The sequence below is a fragment of the Suricata suricatta genome, chromosome 12, assembly GCF_006229205.1.
Source record: "Suricata suricatta isolate VVHF042 chromosome 12, meerkat_22Aug2017_6uvM2_HiC, whole genome shotgun sequence".
In the NCBI taxonomy this organism is placed as follows: Eukaryota; Metazoa; Chordata; class Mammalia; order Carnivora; family Herpestidae; genus Suricata; species Suricata suricatta.
Genome location: NC_043711.1, coordinates 27,863,206 through 27,891,175, shown reverse-complemented (window position 1 = coordinate 27,891,175; position 27,970 = coordinate 27,863,206). Strand labels below are relative to the sequence as shown.

Below are 27,970 nucleotides of genomic sequence, written 5' to 3'. Positions count from 1 at the left end.
AAAAAAAAAAAAAAAAAAGAGTAAGCATTAGAATTTTAAAAAACCCAAAGCTTTATATTTTCATGATCAGTCTCATGTATCATAGGCCCATTGATGAGGACGTCTTCTGGGACCAGAGAAACGCGTATGAGTCCTTTTTCCATCACCGACTAGCTGGTTGACTTTCAGAGGATTACTTACCCTTTTTCAGCCTCAGTTTCACAGTCCGTAATATGAAGATGATGAAAGAACTTACTGAAGATTTGTTATAAAGATTAAATTGAATAATGCATGTACACTGCCTGCCGCGTAGTAAGTGGTCAATAAATACTGTTACTTTTACGATTGTTATTAATCTGTCTGAGAGTTCAAGTCTTGTTGCTGAATTCCAGGAGGGCTGTTGCTCTTTGCTCCCCTCCCCCAAACCCCCTGTCTTCTTTTTTCCTTTACGGTTCACTGCCCGAATTTGAAATGTTCTTGGTTACCATCCTCCTCACTCTTTTGTGGTAATTTTTTTCTTCAGCCTCTTCTGCGTGAGGCAGGTATTCCCTTTCAGTATCAGGTGGTTATTTCTTGTGATTCTGAGAGATATTATAGGTTAAATCAATGCCTTTATTGAAGAAGATAATGTTCTTCCATTACAAAATTCCTCACAGTGTTATTTGAGCAAATCATTCATTCATTCATTCATTCATTCATTGAGTGTATTAGATACCAAAATGACAAAATCAAATGACTCCTGGATCCTGCCTTGAGGGAGCCTAATGTGAGCTCAGATGTGTCTGAGGACGAGTACAAGTTATATAAGTGATGCCCTGATTCATACAAAGGGAAAAAAACCAAACTGTCAGGGGAAATAAACCTAATTTTTTCAAAACTTGTGTTGCCAGCCTTCATCATTCTTAAATGTGTTTAGAAGTTCCCTCAAGACTCTTCATAACTTTTTTGTCAGCTCATCTTCTAATTAAACTTGTTTCCCTTCAACGAACATTCAGAATAATTAAAGCACACACACAGACACACATTATTATTATTTTCGGTTGTTCTCCTTACCTGTAGTGCAACAGGATGGTTTTTGTGATACTTTGCCCATATGTACTGGTCAGCTTTTGCGGAAAAACCTGGGCATTCACATCCTTGTGGTTTGTTTTCACGTTCTTACCAGGGTACACACTTGCAGAACGGATCGTGTTTAGAAATTGCTTGCATTTCTACTATGAATTTGCCTTTAGTCTGTGCACGCACATAGATAACTCACCCTTAGAACACTCCTTTAGGGAGCCAAGTTTATACTCTATGGTTGCTATGAAAAGCCACGTGCTCATGTGTTTAGTGATGGACTCAGGCAGCTGAGGGGGCTTGAGCACCCTGATGCCATAAGTCAGATTTCTCCCAGAACGGAACGTGGAACAGACGCAAAGTCTGGTTTCCGTATGCCTGGAGAGCTGCAGGTTCGTAGCCATAAATGGCCCATTTTCAATAAGTAACTTTTAGGAAATCAGGCAACATAAATGTATCCTTGTTTAAACAAATAGCTCCTGAAGTGTGAGTTCCCAGTTCCCCTGTGTGGTTCCAACGCTGCTTATTTTGAAAATGAGCATTTCTTTGTGCTATTCTGTTTCCTTGTCCGACTCTCTTACTTTACGGTTTTGGCAATTTGGTACTTATTTTTGTTGTTTCCTGTTTTCTGCCCTAGGAACAAACTCTTTATTACTGAAAAAAAAAAAAGTATGTTCCATAAATCACCAGATTCCCATTAATCATTCATCACCCTCTCTTTTCCTCCACTTCTCAGCCCTCGGGCTTCTTTCCACACACCTGCTTCTTAAATGGTGGTTAATGTGATAAGAGGCCTAGGAAATCAGGTGGCTTATCAGCTTTCAGAGAATTTCTTAAATGCATTTATATCTTTTATGAGAGCACATCTTCTTTGGACCTGCTTCCTTTTGTTTGGAAGAGGTCTGGCACGTGGCACACGTGTTCACAGAGACCTGTGCGAACAGACATGTGGAGGAGAGATCTCGGGATGGCTCTCTCTTTGAATGGCCTAGCAAATAGTTTTCAGTATTTACTAGATTGACCTAATTTTTAAATTTTAACATTTATTCATTTTTGAGAAATGTGTGCTGGGGAGGGGCACACAGAGAGAGGGAGACACAGAATCTGAAAAACCCTAGGTTCCAAGCTGTCCACCCAAGAGCTCGACACGGGGCTCGAGTTTACAAACCTGGAGATCATGACCTGAGCCAAAATTGGATGTGTAACCGACCGACTCACCCAGGCTCCTGACAAAATTTTTTTAAAAAAGAAAAATAAGTCCCTTTGAAGATCTGTATTGTTCTTAGGTGCTTTGACCAGTGCTAGTCCTATGGAAAGTTCTGGATTTTTTTTTCCTGCTTTTCATCCTATTTGACTCTCAAGTAAACAAGTAAACGGTTGTCAGTAGTCCATATGCTCCCTATTGAACATCAGAGCCCTAAAATCACTGTCTTAAAGTAGAACACAAAGAGGAGTGGGCTGGGATTGAAAGCCATTCCTTTATGCATTTCACCTGCTTTCTTATTAGAACGACCTGGAGTAGAAGCGTTGCATTGTCTTCAGCTGAAAACACTTGCTAATCTGAATCAAGTTCCAGAGTGCCGGTTTGCTTTAAAGCAAACAAACAGAAAGCCAGAGTGACATTCCTGAAGGCGTGCCTCCAAGTTCTTAATGTAATTACTTCCTGGTTCCTGAGATGTGATTAATTAGATAAGAAGAGATCAAGTGCAATCCAAAAGGATATAAGAGATTTTCTAAATGGGGGTGACTCTCGGCTTCGTGGCTTTGAGAAGAAATCAGTAGATCCAGGGACACAAACGTCTCCACCAGCCCATCATTATGGCTGGAAAACTTCTCAACCTCAAGAACCTCTAAAAGTGTTTCGGGGAGAAAGGTAAGCTGGAGAGATAGAAAAGAATTTTCTCCCATGAGTCTGCAGGATGTTTTCTTATTTCCAGCCCAGTCTTTCTCTACCTGGGGTTTTCTGCTTTAGCGGACATCAAGGCCATTTTATTGAAATATTTGAAGATTCTTGATCAAGCACTTAGTCTGACATACTTTGCCTATTGTTACTGCTAAATTAAATTCCACTCTGACTGCTGACCACCAAGTCAGGCCCCATTTTTGTCTGGGAGCTATTTTGATTAAAAGAAGCACCTTATCTGGCTACCTCATCCTTTGTACCGCCTTTTCACAAACGTCCATTAAGAAGCTTCCAGATGAGAGAAAAGAGGATCATTTAAAATTCCTCACAATTTTTTTTTAAGCTGGCAGAGTTGTGAAGTTGTGAAAGCATAGAGCTACAGATTAATGTAGCCTTTGAGTCTCATAGCTGCTGAAAATCGATCTTTACCTGCATCTCTTATTTCACCCCCCACCCTCACATTCCCATGCATGCATCTTATCCTCTCCTCAGTGGAGTAGTGACACTTGCCAGAAAGGGGGGAGAGAAGGGAAATAAATGAGCATCAATAAGTTTTCTAGTAATAGCTATAGAATCATGGAATCAGACTGCTGGAAGGTTCCTTAAGGATTTTACATTGTATTTTCAACCCTTTGTCCACTTGGAAGGAGAGAACATAAGTCCCCACGGCCAGATATCTCAATGTTAATCAGGGGGGTGGAAAAAGCCATGCAGCTTGAGTGAGTCAGAATCTGGAAGGTTCTGCTAGGTGTGAGTATTGTGTTGAAAAACATTTATCCCTTCGGACATGGTCCTTCTCATTTGCCCTCCATATTTTCTTTGCCTTTATCTGCTCAAATCATTGGTATAGAGCAGCCTTCTCATTTACAGATAAGAAAATGGAGTTCCATAGAGAGATCAAGGAGCTTATGAAAATCATTAGACGTTAAGAAATATCCCTCCCCCCCGCCACACCTTGTTTTCTTAGGCATATCTTGTCTCAGAAAACCACGACGGAAATCAGGTTGGTATTGCTTTTGGGACAAGAACTGTGTTGAACAATAACAATCTTGTTCTTCAGTAAAAAATTATTTATGTTCTCATTCTCTTGTGAATTAGTGATAAAATTTCCCTGTCTTTCATAAGACCTTGCTGCCAAAAGTTGCCCACCTTCTTCTCTGTTACATACCCTTTCATCTCCTCTTTTTGTTTTCTCTTTTGAGTTCCTTTTCTTGCCATTCTCCACCTGATCACATATTTGTGAAGCCACTTTTAAAAAAAAAGATGATTCCTGGAAATCTGTTACAGAATCAAAGCAGCACGTTTGTATTTTAGACTTAAAAAGTGAAAAGCCTGCAAATAGAATGCAGGGATGAATATTTTTAATCATAAAGCCATATTTCAGAAGCACTAGAGGAAATTGCTATTTGAAAGAGCCATGTAATGAGCCTTATGGTAAAACACACATGTACAACATTTGTTTGGATCCCAGCTACTCAGAAAGCCAGTTTCTAAGGGGACCAGGGGCCAAAAGGCAAATCCAAAAGGGAAGCCAGGAAAACACACGTCCGACTTCCAGAAATAATGAGAAGGCTGGAGAAACAAAGCAGAAGCTCCAATTTCTTTGCCTTCTAAACCTTGAAAAAAATTTGAGGTTTTCATCCTAAATTTGAGGAAATGCAAAGAACATAATTTTGGGCATCTTGTAAAAACGAAATGGTTAAATCATTTTTAAAGCATATCATTTAGAGTCTTAATAATGCAATAATTTGATTTTCAACATTCTCAATTTTCATGTATATGAACAAGTTCTTTATTAGTTGAATATTGTACATCATTCCTTTTTCTTTTTTAATTCATATTTTCATTTACCTACCTCATAGAATATTATCATTGTAAAGTGCTTGTAAGTCTTTATTGATCATCTTATTTTCCTAGGACCTGAAAAAAAAATTCCTGAATTTATATTTCTCTAAGTTCCAACGTTTGCATTGAGTTGTTATTACTATTATTAGTAGTACAGATTGATCAAAACCATAAATATATAACAAATATTGGTTGTCATATATAAAAATTAATATTTTTTATATTCTTTAATAAGAGACACAGTTGTTTTTTCAAAATAGCTTTTGTGTTAAGTCAGATATCACTTATTTTAGGAATGAGACAGGATTTAGTATAATTCCAGTTTTTCATTTTTTAAGATGTAAACATTGAGAAATTTTTCTCACGTAGTAAGTAGATAAGATTGGAGGGATTTTTATGTTATGGAATTTTTAAAACTCCCTACCATTTTTATACCAAAGAAAATCAGATAGTAATTTCCCATCAATTTACTTTTTTGTGATTCCTCTTCTGACAGTTCAATTAGTTCTTCAATTTTGTTGCAAGGAAAAGCTGTCTTGCAAAAGGATTTGGTAACCAGTTTCTCAAGATGCTCCTTTCTCTATTTCTGGGAAGCACACCAACGGCTTACCGAAGCTTCCCAAGTGCCCATTAATTATACTTGTTATTTTTTCTCATAGAGGCACCATGTTGAACTGATATACTCAGAGTTGGGAAAATAGAAATATTTTAAAGTTCAGTAGACCTCTGTAGATTTGTTTGTTTATTTGGGACAAAATGCTTTATCTTATTGATGGGGTTGTGGAGTGGTGGGGGTCTGGAGCTGACAGTTCTCAAGAGTTCTTGAGTTGTCTTTGATGCAAAAGGGTGATTTTGTTAAAGCATGGGGGGTGGGGGTGGGGGCACGCCTGGGTGGCTCAGTCGGTTAAGTGTCCAGCTTCGGCTCAGGTCATGATCTCACGGTTTGTGGGTTCGAGCCCCACATCGGGCTCTATGCTGACTGCTAGCTCAGAGCCTGGAGCCTGCTTCAGATTTTGTGTCTCTCACTCTCTATGACCCTCCCCTGCTCATGCTGTCTCTCTCTGTCTCTCACAAATAAATAAATAACAACACACAAAAAAATTAAAAGCACAGGGATAGGACCAGTGGGCAAAAAGAGATGCACTGGGGTTGTGACCAGTGACTGATTACACACTATAGAGATGGGGGAGGTTGAGGCAAGGAGAGGTTTCCAAAAGGATTTTCATCTATTAAAGAGGACTCAAAAGATCCTGGAGGCCTAGCTCCTGTCAAGCGAAGGTTGTTTTCCCTCTAGTAAAGCATTAACATTAAGACAGTAGGGAATTCCTGGAGAACTGTTACAGTCGCCTATCTCAAGTATTTGTCAATGGGCTGCAGGTTATAAGGAAATGTAATTTTATGTACCATTTTTTTCTTGCCCTTGTTGCCCACATCACTTTGGAGGGGAGGGTGATGTTGAAGCTCCAGGAAACTGAGTCTGTAGGTTTCTGGAGATTGTCTATAAGATTGCCTTTTTCCTGTAATTTATTAAGATATTTGTAAACTGCTGGAGACTTAGGTCCTGCGGTCTAAATTAGAGTTAACCGTTGATTTTTCCTTTCCTTTGTTCTTGGGCAGCCTGGAGTGCCTGAGGAATGTCACACATAGCCCACCCGAGGGGGCTGGGCTTTGCAGCATGTCAACTTGCCTTATGCTTCCTCATCATTCTCACATGCTTTAAATATATTTCATCAAAACCTTGGAGCTGCAGGTTCAGTTCATGTTATGGAATATATCTACCATATAACCTGTTCTGAAAAACTTACTGGCTGAGTCAGCTAGGTCAGGTTTACTTTTTTTTAGGTTGAATTCTTTTCTTCAAACAAACTTTCTCATGGGTCTCTGAATGACTTATCTTTTCACTTCTGAATTCTCAGTCTACAATGGATTGCTAGATATGGTGACAGGGTGGCAGTAGTCTGCCCCTGGGAGAAATAAGGCCTCTCCATTGTTGGTGTTTCCTATTGATTCCTTTTTGCTTTGCTCTCCTGGGACTCTTTCTCAGGAGCTGTGTAACTGTTGACAGTGGCTTGCAAATGAAAAGGCAATGTCTCTAAATAGAAATTGCCATCCCCATGACTCCTTGACGACAAGTGCATTGTCAGACAGATCAATTTTAGGAAAAAAGTTGAGCATCTGGAAATTGATTCTCTTAAAAATATCTGATTTTGTGAACTCAGGTTGGAAGACCACTATTATGAAATCTGTAAAAATCAGAAGAATGAGGATACATAGAAACCTAAAGACATTTGGTGTACTAATGATCAATCCTAACCCCTGTAATACGTTCTGAGAAATTCAGTAATTCATGTTCATATTCATGATCTGGATTCATCAACAACAGTTTAATTGTGAGGACAAATTTTTGCCTAAGAAGGCATTTTAGATTAATTTCCATGCATAGTGAGGAGGTCAAAAATGAAAGGTTAACTCTTTGATACTGAAATTTATAAATCCTTGGAATTCATGTCTTTTGCACCTACTTCTCATGATGAATTATTCTATATGTTGTCACAAACAGGAGCCTCTTGAAAATCAGTCTTCTGGGATTCTATAACCACATTTGTAAAGAATCTAGAAGACTCTCTAAGCGAATACAAGAAACCTACTCTAATCTAAATCTAAGAACTGATACATAAGCCAATGCATATAATTGTTCATAGCCTATTACTTTGAGGTTTATTTGTGGAGAGGAAGCAAGCATTAGAAGCTCACCTAAAGAAAACAGAAAAATTCCGTATTAGAGAATGTGAATCAAAATAATTTTATCCTTCTAATAATGTGTCATTATGCCATTGCTCCTGTATATACTGAGAGTTTATAGGACTATTTAGACTATATTCTTATGCTTTTACTTTCTGTAAAACAGAACTGTCAGCTCCTTTTATCTTTCCCTCCCTATATCATCCTGCTAAATGAGAAATATTCAAATAGCTCTTAGAACCAAATAATTTATTTTGTATATCATTACACTGTGAAATAAGAAATATCAGGGGTGCCTGCCTGGGTGGCTCAGTCCGTTAAGTGTCTGGCTCTTGATTTTGGCTCAGGTCATAATTTCATGGTTTGTGAGATATGCTCCATGTTGGTTTTGTGCTGACAGTGCAGAGCCTGCATGGGATTCTCTCTTCCTCTCTCGCTGTTCCCTCCCACTCATGCTTGTTCTCTCTCTCAAAATAAATAAATAAACATTAAAAAAAAGATACATCAGAAAGAACCTCAACTATATCTCTGACATGATTAGCTGACTCGCTAATAACGATACTGAAGATAAGCTTGTGGTTTTAGGGTCCATCACTATGCAGGTATTTGCAGTGTCTTCGTTGGTTATTAGAGCCAGATATGAAGCTTAGCTCTCCTTAGTTGTCTGGTCCAGAGAGAGTGGCAGGTGACCCCAGATGCTGAGAGGCTATGCATGATACCTAACCTCCCTAAACTTTAATTTCTTCATCTGTAAAATGGGATGATCATCATAACTACTGCATAGAATTGCTGAGTCAAATAAATGATTGAATGCATGTAAAGCATTTTGTAAGAGCTGTTTAATAATATTAGCTGTTATTATTAATTAGCCTGGAATAATAGTCTAAGTGAAAAATAGGGGCTGATATTGGATCATTTGAAAGAAATGTTTTCAGTTTGATGCAAATTTAAGACCATCCCCTAGCAATAAATTCAAATCCTTGTTTATCATTTACCTTTTTTTTGTCATCATGTGTATAAATGCAGTGTCATTATGTTAGTCAGTTTGGGCTGCCCTAACAAAAATACCGTAGACTAGGGAGCTTAAACAATGGAAGTTTCTTTCTCACAGTTCTGGAGGCTGGGAAATCCAAGATCAAGGCAGTGGTCCATTTATTGTCTGGTGTGAACCTTTTTTCTGGTTCATAGAGGGGTCTTCTTACTGTGTCCTCACATGGAGAAAGGGGAGAGGTCACTCAAGGGATCTCTTACAGGGACACTCATTCTATTATATGACTGACTCATAGAATCATATGGGCCCAAAAGTGCCCACCTCCTAATACTATCACATTTGGGGTTAAGATATCAGTATATGAAGTTTATAGGGATAAACATTCAGTCAATGGCAGTCTTCATGTATATTAATAGTATTTACATTTTTTTATAATAACTGGAGATATGCCTAGAGATCATGCTTGGAGAGATATGATTATTCTTGGAACATTGGGGCTTAATTTTAATTATCTCTTACTAGCTTCAAGATGCCACTTAGGTAGATGAAGCTTCTTGCAGTGTAAAAGACTTTTAATATGAATTTTCTTCACTAATGACTCAGAGCAGATTGAGGATATTACCTTTTGTCATAGAGTTCCCCCTAGCCAACATAGAAAGGAGTTATTCAGGTTCTTTTCATGGTTTCCTAAATAGTATTAGTAACCACATTATGGATATTAGTAGCCACACTACTTAAATGTCCCATTTTCCTGTTTTTGTCAGGGATTATGTTAATTCTGTGTCCTAATGTTGGTGATCTGTTGGTGACCTCAGTTCCATCAGACCCTGAACAATACAGGGTTATGGGCACAGGCTCCCTTGCACAGTCGAAAATTCATTTATAACTTTTGACTCCCCCCCACCTCAGACTTCACTCCTAATAGCCTACTGTGGACCAGAAGTCTCACCAATAACATAAACCATAGATTAATACGTATTTTGTATATTTTATGTATTATTTACTGTATTCTTACAATAAAATCAACGAGGGAAAAGAAAATGTTAAGAAAATCATGAGGAAGAGAAAATGCATTTATAGTACTGTAGGAACAAAAAAACTCTGTAGAAACAAAAAACCATGTATAAGTGGACCTGTGTAGTTCAAACCTGTGTTATTCAAGGGCCAACTGTAATTAGCTTTTTGACAGTTGATCAAATTTGTACGACTCCTTTTTCTTTTTTACTTTTTTAAATTTTTACTTATTTTTGAAAGAGAGAGAGAGAGAGTCAGAGAGAGAGAGTATGAGTGAGTGTTTCTCAGTCAGGGAGGGGCAGAGAGAGAGGGAGACACAGAATCTGAAGCCCGGCTCCAGGCTCTAAGCTGTCAGCACAGAGCCCGAAGTGGGGCGGGGGAGGGGGGGGCCTCAAAGTCAGGAACCACAAGATCATGACCTGAGATGAAGTTGGATGCCCGACTGACCGAGTCACCCAGGCCCCCCAAATCTCCTTTTTCTTAAAACTAGATTTTATATATGATCATAGAGGAAAGCGCTTTAGCATTACAGAGAAGAAAGCATAAAAATAGAACTGAAGATGACTGAGAACACATAAGAAAGAACCAGAGCGAGTGCCTTCTGACACTGGGTGAAGGCTCTCACTGCACCTTCCATTGCTCTTTCCCCCCATGTCTGTGTCAGTTGTTTTGAAGGAGACACAATCTATCACTCATTCATCTGGGTCATAGCTTGCGTGTCGTCTGATTGGCTACCTCCTCATTCTTCTGATCACCCAATAAAATATAGTAAATCCCATTGGTGAGTGAAATTGATGAGGAAAGAAACACAATTATCATACAGTATTCGTTGGGAATTTTAAGAGCAATAAAAACAGAGTTTAGAATCAGACGATGTGAAATACTGAGTAGCTATCTCAGATTGTGGAATTCATTTACCGAGGAGGTTAGTTACCAGCTTCCTGCAAGAAAAAAATCCAAATTAGTTTGATTATTTTAATAATTGTTATTTAACGTGTGCTAAGTGCACACAGTTCACATGATATCAGAATGTACCATGGAAGAAACTGAGCTTGCTATTGGATTTAATTAATCTCTCAACTTAATTGCCAATATGGGCCACATTTCTTACATAAGTAAAATTGGAGTGTGAGAAAAGATAATGTCCCTCCCTCGTTAAGCTGTCCATGGTAGATTTACAGGGCGACAGTGAGGCCCATTCAGGCTTAGTTTTGATAGCTTTTATTACTGACAGTGTCGAGTAAGTGGTGATCCAACCTTTCATTACAAGACTCAACCCAAAAGCTATGGCACAAACACAACCACCTCTAGCAGGGAGGTTTCAAATAGCTGTTTGTAGTTTGATACTCAGCTTGTCCTATTTTTTTTTTTCCTGCGAGCCCCAGACTTCTTTTGTTCTTCCAAAGTGTGGAGCATGGCAGTGTAGGGCAGTGCCTGACACCCGCCAAGAAGGGCAGCCCTTGTAACTCCAGCCTTCCCCAGAGTAGGGAAGTCACTTAGTGACTTCTGTCAATGAGGGGAGTTTGTAGATCTTAGGAACTTCCCTTCACACAGTTATGTAACTGGCATGTGACTCCCACCACCAGCCTGTGCTTGTCAGGCACTGTGGATGGGGACTTTTAAAATGGCTGAGTCCCACTTTGGCTCATGTCATGATCTCAAGGCCTGTGGGTTCGAGCCCCACATTGGGCTCTGTGCTGACAGCTCAGAGCCTGGAGCCTGCTTCAGCTTCTGTGTTTCCCTTGCTCTCTGCTGCTTACCCCCTCAAAAATAAAAAAACAAAATAAAAATATGTTTTTAACGACTGAGATAATGTTGATAGCCTGTAAAAACTGGAAGACCATTTATGTCCTGTCTTTCCATCAATGTCTGCTTCTATGGATCCTTAGCTTGGGTTCCCTGGAAGCAGAACGTGAGATGGGATTGCTGGGCAGGGGAGTTGTTAAGGAGGGATTAAGGCAGGGCTCTTGGAAAAACCAGTAAGGGCGTGAGGGAAGTAGGGGAGGCTAGGAGAAGAAGCTACCAAGGATGTGGTTTCCAGTGAAATTAGCCTGATCACATGGGGAACTCGGGAGCATGAATCATAACAGAGTTGGTTCCATTTTGAGGCAAAGGAGCAGGTCTTTGGACCTCCCCTTTGCATCAATGGGTCATTAACTCTGGACCCTGGGTGGAGGGTGCTTATGGCGGTGTATCTCCTAGGCATCTCTGGGTGAGGGGACTCGCATCACACAAGGGCAGGGAGGAAGGGGCTCCTGTACAGGTAGGAAGGAGACCACAGGGGTCTGGGTGGGACGTGGCAGCCCCTGCTAAGAGGAGAGAACACATTCTGCAGGGGGATAGGGCATCTGCATGCACAAGGGAACACAAGTTCCCCTCAAGCTTCAAAATTCTGGGGCAGAGTCAGAATGCATCATAACTCTAGATGGTGAATTTCGTGCCCCAATTTGGTTTTTAATAAGAGACCAAAAACTGAGGGGATGGAAATTAAGTAGTATCCTTTTTAGCTTTCTGGAAAACAAAGTAGCTATCAAATAGACCTTCACCTCAGAAAAAGAAGATGATACTTCTTAACCCCACTGAACCTAATTAATCTTTCACCCCTCCACAGATTTTTAGTAAAATGTTGTTAATGACTGGAAAGGTAATTAAAGATGACAGATGAAAAAATGATTAAACTCTCATGCCAAAGAGGAAGTGAGGGTTGCAAAGTGTCTGGGAGCTACAAAGCACACCCTCATGTTACAGCAAATGACGGGGCCTGAGTCTGTGATGTAAACACATTCTTGCAAATGTCAGTGCACATAGAATTGTTTAGACAGAATGCAAAGATGATTACTAAAGAAATAGCAAAAACAATAAAATATAGAACAACACCCCTTCACTGGCTACGTTATAATTCAAACTTGTTATCACCATGAATGAACCATTTCATATACAGACTTAATTTTTCTTAGGTAGGCTCCTTCAATAAGACAGCAAGATAGAAGAAGCAGCATTTGATATTAAAATATTAAGTACGTTAATATAAATAACAAAACTTTGATATCTCAAATTGCAAAAGATACATTCTAAGGTTCCTATATTACACACTTCTTCCCTTTCTCTCTTCTTTCCTATCAAAAATATCAATAGCTCACTATAATAAATCCAATTATGAAACTTCCTACTGCATAGGTTTCAGAGTTTAGCCATGTATATATTTGTATAAATAGATATTTTCTGGAGGGTGGAGTAAAAACACTTTATTCACTCTGTATTTCATGTATTTTTTGCCAAAGCTTCGACTCTACTAAATTACTCCTGAAAGATTCAATTTGAAGACAAATTTTGTGGTGTATAGTTTATTTAAAAAGGCAATACATTCCTTTGAATAAAATTAGTTGTAAAAAACATTAGGAGTTTTTCCCTCCAGTCTGTTACTGTTTTTTTGGTGCCTCCTTCTGATTTTTCATGTAAATTTTTTTGTCAGGAAGGAAATTTTAGACATAAGAGTTGGTAATGCCCCATTATATAAATCTAAAGTGTCAAGTATCAACCCTAAAATATGTATAACCTTGGGTTCATGAAAAATTTAAATTTCGTGAAAGACTTTTGTTGTTTGGCATTTTTTACGGTCACAGACAATGCTATTTTCTTGGTAAAATATTAATTAATTAATGATTTAATTAATTTTAAGTAGGTTTGATGCCCAACATGGGGCTTGAACTCATGACCCTGAGATCAAGAGTCACACGCTCCAACTGAGCTGGCCAAGCATCCTTCATGGTAGAATAATTTTTAAAACGTTCTGGTTCAGTTTTTTTCTTTAAAAGAAAATTCTCTAAAGATTGTGCTTGAGATTGCCTTCTGATTGTTCTTTTGAAGGATTGAAACCATATGAAGTTATTTTTATTATTACTAGGTCCATATTAAAAGAAGTTTCCAACCCCAGATTATACTGTTAGCCCTGGCTTGTTTGAGTAAAGCTGTTTTACAGACTCGCTTTGCCATTCGAATATTCACCAAGGCCTTTATTTTCAGCTGTGACTTTAGGCAGTTTTTATTTTTAATACAGTTGTTGTAAGCAGCGTGGGAACTATTCTGGCCGCAGCCTACTGCTTTCGTCCATGCGCTCTCTTGTTCCATAGTCTTTCTTTGTTGACCCTTCCCCTTTATACACTCATTTTCTAGACTTTCTAGGATGCGTTAGGGTGGTTGTGAACGTGGCTGATAAGGTGAGGAGCTGTTCCCAGTTCTTGGCCCTTTACTTGAAGGTAGACTTGCTAAGAACCCACACTTGACCCAACCTACCCGGCAATTTTAAATGACTAACTTGACTATGTGTCTGAAGCCCTGTCCCAGGGTGCTCTGAACACGTTCTGTCCTTCATTCCTCCCATCAGCTGTAGGTGACACATGCACTCTTGCTGGATTTCAGTCTAGGAAACCGAATTCAGAGAAGTCAAGCTACTGTATCACGCAGTGTGCTCTGAAAAAGCTTCTTTTTGTGACTGAGGAACCAGTATTAAGAAATAGGCATCAGTATTAACAAAGTGTAGTTTTTAACTATATACTGATAGTCTATTTAAGGAACCCTTGGTGTTACTTGCAGAAACTCTTTAGCCCTGTTAAGATGAGGTGTCCATCATCAGTACCTTCACTATTATCAGTTATGACTATCATTGTCACTGTCACCATCACCACCATGTCACCATCATCGTCACCACTGTATCATCACCATCACCTCACCATCATCCTCACCATCACATCACTGTCATCATCATCACCATCATCACCATCACGTCACTCTCATTACCATTTCACATCACCATCACCATTACATCCCTGTGATCACCATCATCACCACCATCACATCACCATCAGCACCATCACCATGACTCACTACCTCCTCCTTCTTCTCCTATCTACTGTTAAATTTTTTAAATGTTTATTTTTGAGAGAGAGAGAGAGAGAGAGAAAGAGAGAGAGAGAGACAAAGAGAGAGAGAGAGAGAGAGGGAGAGGGAGAGCGAGAGAGAGAGAGAGAATGTGCACAAGTGGGAGAGAGGGAGAAAGAGAGGGAGACACAGAATTCAAAGCAGGCTCCAGGCTCTGAGCTGTCAGCACAGAGACCAATGCAGGGCTCAGACCCACAAACCGTGAGATCATGACCTGAGCTGAAGCCGGACGCTTAACCGACTGAGCCACCCAGGCACCCTGTTGACTATCTCTTATATGGCAGCCCTCAGATGGATGCTTTCCCTTTAAGAAGTTTGTTCTCCAATTCCCCTGAATTTGATAAAAAAAAAAAATTCTGATGTGCACAGGTAGCCCATATACACCTGATCACATGAAATAATGGAGAAATCATGTGCTTAGGGGTTGGACACATCTGAGTTACTAATTCTAATCATAATTAAGCTGGATGACATATCTGAGCTTCAGTTTCTTCACCTGTCCTGTAGGCTAAATAAGTCCTATCTTGTAGTTTCTAGGGAGAATTAAATGAGGTGGCAAGTATATCAAATGCTGGGCACTATACTGCAAAAACTGTACCCGTTCTGGAAAAGTTGGTTTCTCTCCCCCTCCTAAGTACCTCTCATATAGAGAGGAAATGACAGGGGGCATAGATAATTGCCAAATTGAAATGTATAATGAAGAAAAACCTATACTGTGTATTTAATAAATTATATTTCTCATTCACCTATGTTTGAAATCATGCTTGTATGCCTAATGTGCCTATATAACTTAATTTTCATGTCAACTCTGCCCTAGGCAGTAAGGAGTTCCTAATTTTGAAGGGTCAGAATCAGATTCTCTTTTCCATCTGCTGATCTATATGGATTTTATCAATAGATTTTTTTTTGCCTTCTGGCCAATGGAGAATCCAAATCCAAGCAAGAGGTTAGAGGAAGGGAGGACAGTGAGGTTAGGATATTATTGCCCTGGATTTGTCTCTATGGGGCCACTTGGGATGGCTGTGTCCCTCTACTGGGGGTGATGGTTCGTTTTAAGATGAACATCTTTATCAAACTTTTTCCTTCCTTTCACTGCTTCTTTCTTTCTCCGTTTAGGCATAAGGATGGTGACAGCTCCAGAGTATTGAGTAGCCCTTACAGTTGGCATGCCTACTACCCACATTTTTGTACATAGCCCCCTTCTTTTTAAGCCCTCCTCAATGAATTTTAATTTGAGTATATCCTCTGTGTCATGTTAGGGTCCTGATTGGTAGAACAGGGGACAGTTTTGGAAACAGCTTGTATATACCTGGCACACTGTTTATTTGGGGTGGCTTAGAGAGAGGCTGACAGGGTAGATGAGGGACTAAAGACCCTTAAGCCATCCTTGCTATTACCACTATTATATTCTGTTTTACCAGGCTCAGCTGATGCTAAGTCCTTCCCTTTCATCGTGGACATACTCTGTACTTGAGCTCTTTCATTTGTAGATGATTCATGTAGTTCTTTTACTAGACTTTGCCCTCCTTTAGGATAGGGACCATTTTATTCATCTTTGTGTCCTCCATACAAGTGCACCACCATGCTTTAGTGGGTCCTTAGTCCAGCCATAATTTAATAATCCATCAAACTACTTCTAAGGATGAGCATGAATTGAGGTATACAAGTACACAGGCAGGACACATTTTGCTTCTTGATGTTAGCTTCCGTGAAAACCTCAAACAATATATTGTTGATGTGTTATATCTGTAAACATTATATAAATGGATATGTCTGTCTGTATGCCTCTTCTTTAGCATCTGCTATAGGAGGAAAATTGGATAGAAGCCTGGAAGGCGTGGGCAATTATAGCATTTCAGTAGTATATACTGATCTGTTTATAATTTGAAATAATACAGAACATTTATTTCTCCCTGACGTTTTTACTTATTTGAATTTGTTCTTAAGTGTTCTCAATTACTAGATATTGATGTTTTTTTACTTTAAAAGCCAGATTGCAGATACACTGGTAATAGTTTTTTACCTTTTAATTAATGATACACACTGGAGAAATCAGTATTAAAGCAGTCCTGTCTTTGGCTTTTAAGGGGCATAAATACAGTGTAGTAGTGAAATGCGTATTATAATTAAATATTAGAATTATCAGCGTTTTTCAAATGAAAGCTCTCATCACTAATATTTTGATAGACTTTAATATCAGGATTAAAAACTGGTAATGCTTGGTTAATTCAATGGCTGTGTTTTAAAGTCTAATTTGTAAAAGAGTAAGAATTCAGCTAACTTTTAAATTAGGATAAATTTCTTAATCTTACAAAGGAATAGCAGTGTAGTATTTCCCTTCACAGTTAGCCATTGACAACCTGCAAAGACATAATGTATATCTGGGGTCTGAATATACACTTGAAACAGACTCTTTCTGTAGAAAGACATGGATTTCTCTTGGGAGAATTTATATACAAAAAATTATTTACATAAACACCAAAAGCCTTTCTTCCATGCTTTAGGTATATATGTATATGTGCATGTACATATACATATACATGCACGTACACACACACACGTGTGCCAAGTCACACACATACACATATTACTGGCAAAATGCCACAAGCAATCGAAATTTGTCTATGTTTGATTGGTGAGGACTACGACCAAACCCCTCCTGGTGGCATCCTTGACGCATCAGATCTGGAGAAAGCGGGGACAACAGGGGCAGAATAGGTCCAAGGCAGAGCTGAAGGATACCCTGGGAACAGATGCGGAGCATTGGTAAGCCATGAAAGCAATTCTGTTCCCTCCGGTTATTTGTGCAAACTGTAAGAAGGGGTGTAAAGGAGGGCACTGTGCCTGGGGAAAGGAGAGGTTACTGGGGGAATGGGTGCCGGAGGTTAGGGTTTAAGATCTGCTTTCAATGATTGTTGCAGATGCAAGGCAAATGACAATGGAGACAATGCCTAGATTAAAGGTTTTTACCCTGAACAACCAGTAAATCTGATTTAAAAAAAAAAAGGGAAACCTTAAATTTGGAAATAATTATAGGAGCTATCAAAGAAATGGGTAAGGAGGTTCTGGATACCTTTTATCCATCTCTGATGTTGATATTTCGCTTCACCATAGTACAATGTAAACCCCAGGAGACTGACATTGGTACATAGAGCTTATTCAGGCCACCATTTGCATATGCACTCGTGTGTGTGTGTGTGTGTGTGTGTGTGTGTGTCTAAGCAATTTCACCACCTGTGTAGCTTCATGAAATCATGAACACAAATCACTTACCTGTACCATCAAAACAACTCACACTTTCTACTTCTTTACAGCCATACTCATCTGATCCCCCATTCCTAACCACTAATATGTTCTTGACCTCTATAATTGTCGCATTTCATGGATATTATGTAAAAGTGACCATGCAGTATGTATCCTCTTGAGATTGGCTTTTTAAATATTGCTGATTAGGGGCGCCTGGGTGGCTCAGTCGGTTAAGTGCCGGCTTTGGCTCAGGTCATGATCTCACGTTTTGTGGGTTCCAGCCCCGCGACGGGCTCTGTGCTGACAGCTCAGAGCCTGGAGCCTGCTTCTGGTTCTGTGTCTCCCTCTCTCTCTGACCCTCCCCTGCTCGCACTGTCTCTCTCTGTCTCTCAAAAACAAATAAAAGACATTTACAAAAAATAAAAAATAAATAAAAAATAAAAATTGCTGATTAATAGCCCATGTTATTGATGTTCTGAAGTTTGTTTAACCATTCACCTATTGAAGGTCATTTTGATAATTTCCGCTTTCTATTACACATGAGCTGCTGTGAACATTCATGTTCAAATTTCTGTGTGAAAATGTTTCCATTTCTTTAGTGCAAGTGCCTAACAGTATAGTTGTCAGGTCATATAATAAGTCAGTTTTTAGTTTTAAAAGGAATCCTCAAACTTCCTTCCAGAATAGGTGTACTATAGGTGTACTATTGTACATTTTCACTAGCAATGTATGAGTGATCACTTTCTTTGCATCCTCACCAGCCTTTGATGTTATCCCTTTTTTTGTTTTAGGCATTCTGAAAGGTATGTCATGATATTGTGATTTTAAATTGAACTGTTTTGGAAAAATGTTTAATTATTTTTAAGAGAGGGAGAGAGAGAGAGTGCAAGCAGAGGAGGGGCAGAGGGAAAGGGAGATAAGAGAACCAAAGGAGGCTCCAGGCTCTGTGCTGACAGCAGAGAGCCTGATGCGAAGCTTGAACCCACAAACTATGAGATAACTACCTGAGGTGAAGTTGGATGCTTAACCTATAGAGCCACCCAGGCACCCCTTAAATTGTATTTTTCTGAAAGATAATGATGTTGAATGTCTTGTCATTTGATTGTCACTGCATATGTTCTTTGGTGAAATGTCTTCTTTTTTGCCCATTTTCTAATTGATTTTTTTGTTTTGTTTTGTTGCTATTGCATTTTGAGAAATTTTTATATATTCTACATACTAGTCCTTTGGAAGATGCATAGTGTGGTTGGTCCAGAACTTCACTGCCACTGTTGTAGATCAGACTGCTGTCAGTTCCCGATGGTGGGACCAAGGCCCCCTATTAACTACTGGGGCTCCCGTTTCCTGATCCTGTAGTCTGAGACAACAGGCTCTTTTGATTGGTGTTTTTGGGTTGCAGGCCTCTCCAGAACCCAGCTAAGGGCATATGGAGGATAACAGACAACCAGGAATTCACCATGATGTTCTCCTCGAAATTCTGAGGTCCTTAGCCAGTCTCCGTTCTTTTTTCCAGGTTTAAGAGTTCTTTTATCATTTTCTGTTGAATAATATCCAGGATGTTGAGTTTTATTTAAAGTGAATCTTGAGGTCACACCATCTTTTTCTGGAACCACCTTGTAGATTTGATATTTAGGAAGTGATTTTATCTCAAACAGCAAGAGGATTGATTTTCTTGGAGATGTTACCAGACAGCAGGAGAGCATTGAAAGCTTTTAGACTGTTAATGTTTTACTATTGTGTCTTAAGTGGTCCTTGCATTATGGGGACCCTTAAGATTAAAAGCTTATAGGTGATTGTCCATAATGCCAGTGCTTTAAAATATTTTCATTAGTCTGAGACACAAGTATTGCATGAACTCTTTGATGCATTGTCCAGATCCTCCTTCCGGAGCTAAGGACTCGTTACCACCCCCTCCCAGAGGCGTGTACCACTTTCATGAGGTAGCCCGTCTCTAGTGACTTATCACTGGAGGGTATAAAGCCCTCTGCCCTTTCCCCTCAACACAAGATACCCCATCTTCATGAATCCCCACAAGCTGCAAGTGGGGCTTCTCTACCTGCCAATTCTACTTCCCTTCTCTTCCTCCCTTTCCTTTCACAAACGTTGGTCGAAAAGCATTTTTTCAAAACCTCCTTAAAGCTAACTATGTGAAGACTCCGTGTCATGGAAAACCTAACCTGCCTAAAACTCATTTACAGGTTTTATTTTTTTACTAACAAACTAACTAATTAAATAAATAAGTAAAAATAATCTAGGAGAACCGGATCTCTTTACAGTGGGCAGTTACACCTAGATTATTTTTACTTATTTATTTAATTAGTTAGTTTGTTATTTTTTATTTTTTTTAATGACTTGATGGCCATGCTAGCCGATAATTCTATTTGGTTTCAAAATCTTCACTGAGGAGAATAAAGAGCAAGGATGGTAAGCATTTCTCTCCAGTTTTTGAAATCTATATAACCTGAGAACCGTGACTTAAAATCCTTTTAGACTTCTTGGGACCGTCAGCTTTCATGAAGAGCCATCCCCAAACACAGTGAGTTTTGTACGTTCTTGTATCCGAAAGTTTACACGAGGCTGCAATCACATGTTCTGCAGTTGCTGCTAATATGTTTAATTCCTGCCTGCTACGTGTCTGCTTCCTGGCACTGTGTTCTCCGCGTGGCGCTCCAGTCTGAGTTCCTTCCCTTGATTTGGAGGTTTAGATAGGGTGGTGGCAGTGCCATTATCTTTAAACTTTTTTTTTTCCCTTAGCCACCAGCTGATCGCAGTGTGTAAACAGTATTTTTGCACATTACTCAGCGATACGCACCTCCCACCAAGAACTGGTTGCTCTTCACACGGCTCCTGATTTATTTCCCACCGCGCCTCTAAATTAACTACACAAGAGCCCCTCTGTACTCTCAAGTCACTTCTCTGCTCGTTCATTTAGAATTTTCTCTCTCTCAATTATTGTGAGCCATGGAAGAAACTTAAATAAGCCTGCTGCATCTTTTTAAAAAAAAGATACTACGTATTTGACTTTGTTCTTTCGGTGTGTACCTAAAACCACTAGGAAATTGAATTTTTGTGAGCCTAATAAAAATTAACTGCATTAGAAAAGCTTACCATTTCTATGGAGAGTCTTTCCTTAAAGGTACCTGATAATCCTTGAGTTCGTGTTTAACTCAGATTTTTACCGTAGCCGGGTCTTAAGGAAATTTGTGTGTAAGTGAGCCAGGTCCATTTTCATTTATTTTTCTGAACTGTAGTATGGTTGAGACAGTGCAAATAGAGTAGAAAGGGGATTAATAAAAGTAGACTTTAATAAAATTAAGGACATTTGTTTTCTCAGAGGTTACCGAATACCTGCTTACTGATAATGGTCTCCAAGAAAATAAAGTAATGTTGAGAGACATTTGTTGACAGAAAGTGCATCCTCAAAATCTGTACCACTACCAGTTTATTCAAAGTCCATATGAATATGTATTCTAAATATTTATTCAAAGGATTTCCCTGATGCTACATGTAATACCCCTTAAAAAGCTTCCTCTTCACAAACCGTCTGTGCCGTATCCAGAGTAGATCCTTAGAAAGTGTGGTTCACCTTACTGGTTAGTGTTCAGTTCGGTGGGGTTGGTTGTTTCAGGTCTCTTCATGGGTTTTAAAATCATGGGGACAGTCCGGAAAGTTGACTTGGTAAAAATGTAAGCATTTCATGACAGGGCATGTTCCTCAATCATTTTCAGCCTGGATTTTTTTCCATCGGCCAAATAGGTGATGTTTATCTCATAGAAGTCATGTGATGACATTTAATTCAGTTGAGATACTGTGTGGTCTTTACTGAAATGTTCAGATACAGGCTATTATTTCCAAGATATGTCTTCTGAAAACATAATTACCATACTGTTCCTTTGCCCAGTGCTGCCCAGGTCGGGGAACCCTTCCTTAGATTTCTCTCTGGAGATTCCCAATTGCCATGCCCGGGATGTTTAGTTTTGTCCTTCATCTTTATCATTTTTTTGTTCCGGAAGAGAAAACCCAAAGCTGAGGGTCAGCACAGTTAAGCAACTCATGCTAGATTGCACGTTCAATAGGCGTCAAACCCAGGGCTAGCACCAGGCGCTCTGACTACTCCTCAGTTCTAGCGGGGTCAGACGCGCAATACTACAATACCAGACCAAGCAGCTAACTCGGACATGTGACCGGTGAACCTACTAGGAGAGGTGGGGGCACAGGTGACCCAGAGAAAGCACATACAGTGAACCGGGCAGTGCAGTTCCCCAGCCAGCTGATCCCAAGAGGGCTTCCTTGTCTCTCATGCTAAGATCTGATAGGATGTTTTTGTTTGTTTAAAGAGAAGCCAGAGACTCAGGTTTTTCTGTAAAAATACTGATGCCTAGAAAGAACCAAACAAAGAAATAGACAAACACACACCAGGTGGTGCCAGTATTTATTTTTCTGTGTTGTAATCTGTGGCCTTGAGCTACCCCTTTTTCCCTGGATCTACTAGATGCTGAGGGAAGGAGAGTGTAAGGTGCTTGAGGGCAAGGAAGCGCCATGTTTATTGCTGGAACCTCAACGTCTAGCAAGGGACCTGATCCTACAGAGTGTGCCAGCACGTACTTTTAAATGGACGCATAAGCAATGACGACGACAGACCAAAGCATTCCCACAAAATGCATCTCGAGACCCAGGTCAGCACGCAGGTCAACAGTGTGTCTTCTGTTCTACTTCCAAACACTGGGAAGCACATTGGAAATATCCAGGCAGGTAGTTATTTCTATTAGTGTTTCTGATATGGAAATTTCAGGAGATGGACACTTAGGGTGAAATCTTTATCTGTTTCTTGAATTACAAAAAAATAGGAATCGCATTAAATATAGGTATATGCCAGACATGTTAATTAAGTTAATTTCAATGGTTTCTGTACCATGAATTTCAGGCAGAGTGCTGTTTGAAAATTATAACTGTTTAAAGGAATCTCAATTCAAATGTGCCCCATACTAAGTGTAAGTTTGTTTTTCTTAAAACATTTCAGGGAACCTCTATTTATTGTAAAGAAGGAAAAAAACGCCATATGGCACTTGGGTTGATGTTGATTATATATATGTATGTGTGTTGTCATGGATTCAAACTCACAATTCTAAAATGTTTAGAAATAGTTTACCAACTGTATTATGGACATCAAAAATTTTCCTGGTCAAAGCCTCGGCCCCCTTGTTTTTCTGTAAACAATATAGTATAAGCAGTGATAATGAGGTTGGGTCTTCATAGCCAAAAAGGCCACAGTTAAGTCCAAAATTCATAAACATGGTTAATAGGAGCCATGGTTATTTGTCCTCCGTGTGACTGGTTTCCGAAGGTAGAATTCTGGTTTACTATTAAATCTAATATTTTATTCCACCCTCGGGACGTGCCACTGTCCCCATTTTAATTAAGAAGATTAACAGCTGGAGAAACACGTTCCCAGAAATCTGCCTTGCCCTACACCAGGCATCCAGTCTTTGGGTAACTGGTTGACAGCAACACAGAACGATTTACCTCCAACCTTCCCACTGTACTCTGACTTCAAGTTCTGCTTCACAATTAAATAACTTGCCAACTTTGAATTAGCAATAAACAGCAACTCACGATCTGTAGGGTTTCTAAGCAAGTCAGAAGTGGTGCTTGGAATGATTACATTCATAAGCCCGCAATTATCACAGCTCAGAACTAATTTTTATGCCTTAAATAAAACCAAAAGAATCTACACAAAGCACTTCATTTTCTGGGAAGGTTAAATTAAAATGAAAATGTTCGCCTGAAAGTCATCCTCTTTAAAATGCATTTCCTAAGAATCACTTGAGGAAGGAGTGACTACTGTAATTTTAATTTTCCAGCTAGAAATCCCTTTACTCCCTACAAGAGATATAGAGGGGCCACTGGTATTCCTTTCTTAAGTATATTTTTAAAGTATGATAGAATAAAAGTTTATTCAGGTTTCAGGTTTACAGATTGTACACATTTATACAATATGGTAATTTATTTACCCAAATGGGTAGCAGAGAGTGCCTGACACTGAAATAGAATATTCCAGAGAGACCTAAAGGAGGCAGTGAATAATAGCCAGAGGAGCACCTTGGTTTTGTCACGTGTCTCCTGCAGAGTCCAAGAGCTTCTGCAGCCATCTTGGAGACCATCTGCATAACCTCCGGGTAAGGGCTGGGAGAGAGACAGACCAATGGCACAGATGTAGCAGACACCTGGGTTCTGCTGCGCGTGAAGCTAAGAGGAAGAAGAGGTGACTCTCCCTCCCCTGCTTTGGTAGCTCAGATGTTTTGGGGCTGGTGGGAATTTTATTTGAGATTTACATTAACTTTCATATGGTAGGAGTCCAGCTAGTTATCTTGTTGACCTTCTAGATAGCAGATGTATTAAACTCTTTTCCCATAGGCTCCATGTAGCCTGAGTGCCTTTTAAAAAAAAGCTAAACATTTAAAAATGTGAATTTCTAGATTCTCTTTAAAAATTGGGAAATCTGGCAGCACTGCACTATGATTATGCCCTCGTGATAGTTCTGGAGCTGAGCCAGAGGAGTGTGGTTTAGTTGGGGTACTTGCCCCCACTTGGCAATGCATATACGCTCACCCCACATGCCTGGCTTCTCCCGTTTTCTCACCTGTCTGGGTCCACAGCACTTCTGAGTTTGCAGTGGCCATTGTACATGCATGCTAGAGTGACTTTATCTATTTGTTCCTCTCCTTATCTCCAGTCTTAGATTCCCAACCGCTTAATGGACACATTTTAATCTCGCTGTTCCTCTACTTCCTGGCTCAACATGTCTCATACCAAAATCGTTCCCATTCCCCTACTGCTCAATGGTATTTTAAGCATTGATCTATGCTATCCCATTTAATTTTCTAAACAAGGAAGTATATGTACTTCTCTTACAAATGGGGAAACTGAGGCTAGAAGCAGAAAGTAAATTTAAGACAGCCTGATTTGATATTAATATTGGCTCATTACTGTTTCAGGAGTTTAAGGGACTATGTCATACTTTCTTCTTTTTCTTTTCTTTCTTTCTTTTCTTTTCTTTTCCTTTTTTTTTTTTTTTTTTGGCAATATGCTTGGGAAAGGGTCAGCATAATGAAACATGTGCTGTACTCGGCATTATATTGTTGCCACTTCCCCTATATTTTCCATCGTTTAAGACAGACAAAGTGTGCATAGGCACTGTTAAGATGATAATTCCCCATTTCCATAAGGAACGAGCCCTAGCCCCAATCACAATTCAGAATGGTCTACATCAGTGCTGTCCAAATGAAATCCAACAAGAGCCGTATATACAATGAAAATTATTAATGACTTCATTAAAAAAGTAAACAGAGGTGGCATTAATTTTAACAATGTACTTTATTTAACCCAATATGTCAAAAATATTATCATTTCAACATGTAAGCAATATTTTAAAATTATTGAGAAATATTTTACATTCTTTTGGGGGGATACTAAGTCTTTGAATTCTGTATATATTTAGTACAACACACTTCAGTTCAGACTAGTAACATTTTCATCACTAACTAGACACATGTGGTTCCTGGCTATGTGCGAAAGCCCATTAAGCTTATATACAGGAGTGAAAGGCACAGGCATTGGATTCCTGTGGTGACTGTGGCATAACTCAAAATTTCTAAGCCCTGGCTCACATCTCCTTTTGCAACTGAGGCTGTGAGCCTTGGGATGTGCAAAGAAAGAGAGTTTTTGAATGAATTATTTATTCGTTTTTTTATGGCTACAGATGCTCGATGTTTGGGAGACCAAAGAGTTGGTATCATTTTAGTATTTCTTTCCTGCTTTTAGTGCAATTCTAGGGCTTTAATGGAAGGAGTTAGGAAATGATTTCACAGGAAAGGGTTTTATCTCCCAGGATAGTTCACGTTCCCTTGCCAGCCAGAGGTGAGAGCCTAAGTCCAAATCAATTCCCTTCTACAAGAATTTCCCTTCTGCCTCCCATCAGGGATAACGATTGAACACACAGGAAGAAGGACATATAGCATTGTTGGGAATAGAAGAAGAAACTGAAGAATGGTGCAGTAAAGTGAGCATTAGAGGTGCTAATGTGGTGTCAGGTAGTACCAAAATGGACATCCTGACTCCAGAAGGGAAGTTTGTTCTGCGAAGCGCTAGTAACTATGATTTGTGATACCCAGAGATGCAGACTAAAGGCAATCAACTATGTATGGCCTGTTATTACTTTGTGAAAACTAGTCCTGAATTGTTTTATTCTTAGATAGTGTTTTTCTAGGAAAGGAAGGTTTCTTCTGCCACCATTTTTCACTGAGATAGATGCAGAACAACGGAACGGTTCTAGTGAGCGTGTATTTCTAGCCAGTCTACTGATCTGAATTTCAGGTCGCACTGATATGGTCATAAAAATTTGCCCTGGGCACATCTTTGGCTGATCTTAGCTGCAAAACATTTTTTAACGCCACATGATGAGATTTAATGGCTTTTGCATTGTGGGTTGGGTGCTTTATCAGGGAAATGAAATAATTCCATTTCGATTCTTTTCCTGTGCTGGAAGCTCTCTGAGTTTCCCTCATTAAAATGCCAAAAAGTGCTGCCTAAACATATGCTCTGAGCTTCACTTGTTCTGCAGCCTCCTGTTATTATTTTTATTCTTTTTAGAGCACCCAAGTACCTGCAATACATTTGTAATGTAGAAGAGACTGTACCCCCTTAGAGCTTCCATTTAGTGCAGAAGCATTCAGCACAAATGAAGGGTACGGTGCCAAGCAGGCACTGCCAGTTGCAGGAATAGATTTTTATTTATTTATTTACCTAATGTTTTTTTATTTATTATTTGGGAGACAGAGAGAGACAGCAGAAGCAGGGGAGGGTCAGAGAGAGAAGGAGACACAGAATTGGAAGACAGTCTCCAGGCTCTGAGCTAGCTGTCAGCACAGAGCCCACACGGGGCTCAAACCCACGAACTGTGAGATCATGACCTGAGCCAAAGTCAGATGCTTAACCAACTGAGCCACCCAGGCATCCCCAGGAAGAGATTTTGAGAACTCAGTCATGACCACAGTTGGACACGCTTCCCAGTTGTCCTGCCACGAAGTCCTGTGGTTTATTGCCTTCCTTGTGACTGGCAGTGTGGGTAGAGCTGTTGAATATAGAAAGGGAGATGCAGCCTGAGAAGTGAATGAACTCCCAAAAGGTTCTGAGGTTGGCATTCTCCTGAAGAGAACAATCATCCCTTGTTCATTTATTCAGCTAATTCTGATCCCCTGCAATGATACTTTAAAAAAGAAAATTAAGGGGTAACACACATACATACAATAAATGTTTATAAAGTATGCTAATCATACGTGTACAGATTGAGGTTATCTTTACATACGTGTATCTCTGTGGAACCACTTTCTAGACTAAGTTACCCAAGACTTTCGAGCATTCCAGCTGGCTCCTTTGTGCCCCTTTCAAATGTTTTCCAAGTACACTCCCTCAAGAGGTAACTGCTATTTGATGTTAACATCAATTAGTTTCACCTGTTCTTGAATTTCATTTAAATAGAATCACACAGCGTGTAGTCTCTCCTTTGCAGCTTCTTTCAGTAAATATATGTGTACGATTGGGAGTGCCCACAGTTCATTCCTTTTCTTATTTATTTTTAAGTTTTTAATGGTTATTTATTTTTGACATAGAGAGAGAAAAAGCACGAGTTGGGGAGGAGCAAGAGAGAGATACGGAATCCAGAGCAGGCTCCAGGCTCTGAGCTGTCAGCACAGAACCCGAGGTGGGGCTCAAACTGACAAACAGTGAGATCATGACCGGAGCCTGGGTCAGATGCTTAACCAACTGAGCCACCCAAGTGCCCCATGTTCATTCCTTTGGATTTCCATGGAGTATTTCATTGCATGAAGATATATATGTTGCTGGTCCATGTTCCTGTTCATGAATGAGCATTTGGATTGTTTCCAGTTTTTCTGAAATTCTGTCTTGGTCCAGATTCTACCATGTACAGGACATTAAGGAAGTGGTGCTTAGCCAGGGATCTGGAACATGGTGATGGTCTCTGTCTGTGCCCTGTAGGTGTGTCTTTTGGCCTCAGTGATCTGTGCAGTCACTTCATTCTTTACTTCACCCTTCCCTCTTTCTCTAGTATCAACAATACTAACACTAACAGCTGTTATGTTTTTGAAGGTGCACCAGGGGCCAGGCACTAGTGCTGCTCTGTATGGTAAGGTCTGGTTTGATCCTCTCCAAAACCCTGGGAGAACTATTACTAC

The 27,970-nt window shown here is 39.6% G+C and overlaps 1 protein-coding gene across 4 annotated transcripts in view; it reads left to right on the top strand.

Annotated features, from left to right (window-relative positions):
- Nucleotides 1-27,970, top strand: part of FHIT (fragile histidine triad diadenosine triphosphatase) — a 1,373,604-nt gene that overhangs the window by 197,343 nt on the left and 1,148,291 nt on the right. The window contains exon 1 of one of the 4 annotated variants that reach the window (XM_029917798.1): nucleotides 2,750-2,911. The exons of the other annotated variants lie outside the window; for them this stretch is intronic. The gene's annotated coding sequence lies outside the window, so the exon portion shown is untranslated. Of the gene's footprint in view, nucleotides 1-2,749; nucleotides 2,912-27,970 lie in introns of those variants that run through there. 4 annotated transcript variants of the gene reach the window in all.